Consider the following 1,850-nt stretch of genomic DNA (forward strand, 5'->3'; position numbering starts at 1 on the left):
GTGTGCAGAGTTTGACACTAGAAAGCTGTTTTCACTTTAATCTGCTGGAGGGGGTTAAACACGTGTCGGCTACTTAATGATTTTGTGACATTGCCCCGACTTGAAGCCAGTCATGGTCCAAAATACAATTTATACAAGAGGGAACACTGAGAAAGGACTTTTCAGTCAAGTAGGAGAATTGTGTTAAACTTTAAAAACAAAATATATGAACAAATTGTACTTTTTTGTGGAAAAAACATTGGATACAAATAATTATTCTCAGCATTCAAAGACTATTGTTATATGTCTTAAATTGGAAAATATCGTTCAGTTTAGCCGAACACAACATTATATGACCTCTAGATATATCCCCACAGTATGCAGTATATTGCTGCTATGTACTGTATAGTATATGTATTTGCTAACACATAACAAATACAGTTTGTCATATGGGAGGGTGAAAACATGTGCGGTGGCAAGAGATGACACATCCTTGTGGACAACACCTGCTTGCCCAATAGAACTTAGTCACCATCTCCAACAATAAGAGCAATGTGTGTGTAATAACCCACAGATCAGTATGGTGCTCGTTCAAAGGTAAAAACAGCTGGAGAAAAGCTGAACAACACAGTCGTGTATCTCTCTGATAAAGGCCGGTTTTAATTCACCCAGTGGCCCAGAACAGCTTCACACCATATCTTATCATCCTTTCATACTTCACCAAACACTGTTCCCATTGTACGTGCAGGTTGTGGCTAATGCTGACGGACCATATTGATCCAGACATGAAAGATAAAACCATCAGGTCCTGTCCTCAGTCCGGCCCTGCGGAGTGTCACTGTGGAGGGATTCTAACAGGAGCCCATCATTCATCTGTCTGGCCAACAAGGCCTCTGCCATTTTTATTAAGTGGACAATGCCCAGTTAATGGGTGAGGAGCCAGCATTGTTGTCCCCCACCAATAAATATGTGAGACACCAGCCCATAAGCTCAGAGACTGCCCAGCCTCTGAGACGTATGGCTTGTGATGACTGTGTCCCTGAGGGTTATGCAATGCAGCAGTAAGTCTTGTCACTGAGGTAGGACATGTCATGCGGCGCTTGCCCTGTGGTTTCTTCATAGCTGCTCCTCCTCATCTATCTGGCTCGGCAACTCTAAAGTAAACTGTGACTCTCACAGTATTTAATAACACATCTTTTGTTTGCACTGCACCTCTGGTTGTTTGAATTATCATTATTAAATGGGTGCAGTCTTCACATTTGAGTCACCAATATTATTTGAGCCCAGTTGTTCTATTTTGTGCCACTTTATCTTCTACTTTATTACATTTCAGAAGAAAATATTACACTTTTTACCCTATTGCAGATAGCCTACCTGGAAGTTATAATTTGTTGCTTTGCAATTTAAGATTTAAATATTCATGAATTATGCATTGCTATACATTACATGCAATTATGCTATAAATGCTATAAATAGACAGTTAACAGTTGAAGCTATATCCACATTCAACAACTATAATGATATCGCATAATGCTTTAAAAAAATAATGCTACTACAGTATTTATTGCATTTTGGAAGTACTTCTATGTACTTAAATAGAGAGACAAAGTCAAGAAGCTAATTATACTTCTTCTGATTTAACCCTGCTTTAGCCATTCCCTGACGTGAGTTACATGTTGTGTGTTTCCCATCTGACCCCTAAGTGATCTCAGGTTATGATCGTGAGGCCAGGAGGCTAAATGAAGCGTGTGTGAGGCGACTGCCCCGGCTGAGGGCAGCAGCGGCAGCAGCAGCGGCGGCAGCGCGGCTCCTCTGGGCGGACGCCTCCACCGTAACCACCGCCTCTTTCTCCAACTGCACTGGGACAGATT

This window comes from Pseudoliparis swirei, chromosome 8 (assembly GCF_029220125.1).
Source record: "Pseudoliparis swirei isolate HS2019 ecotype Mariana Trench chromosome 8, NWPU_hadal_v1, whole genome shotgun sequence".
Classification (NCBI taxonomy): domain Eukaryota; kingdom Metazoa; phylum Chordata; class Actinopteri; order Perciformes; family Liparidae; genus Pseudoliparis; species Pseudoliparis swirei.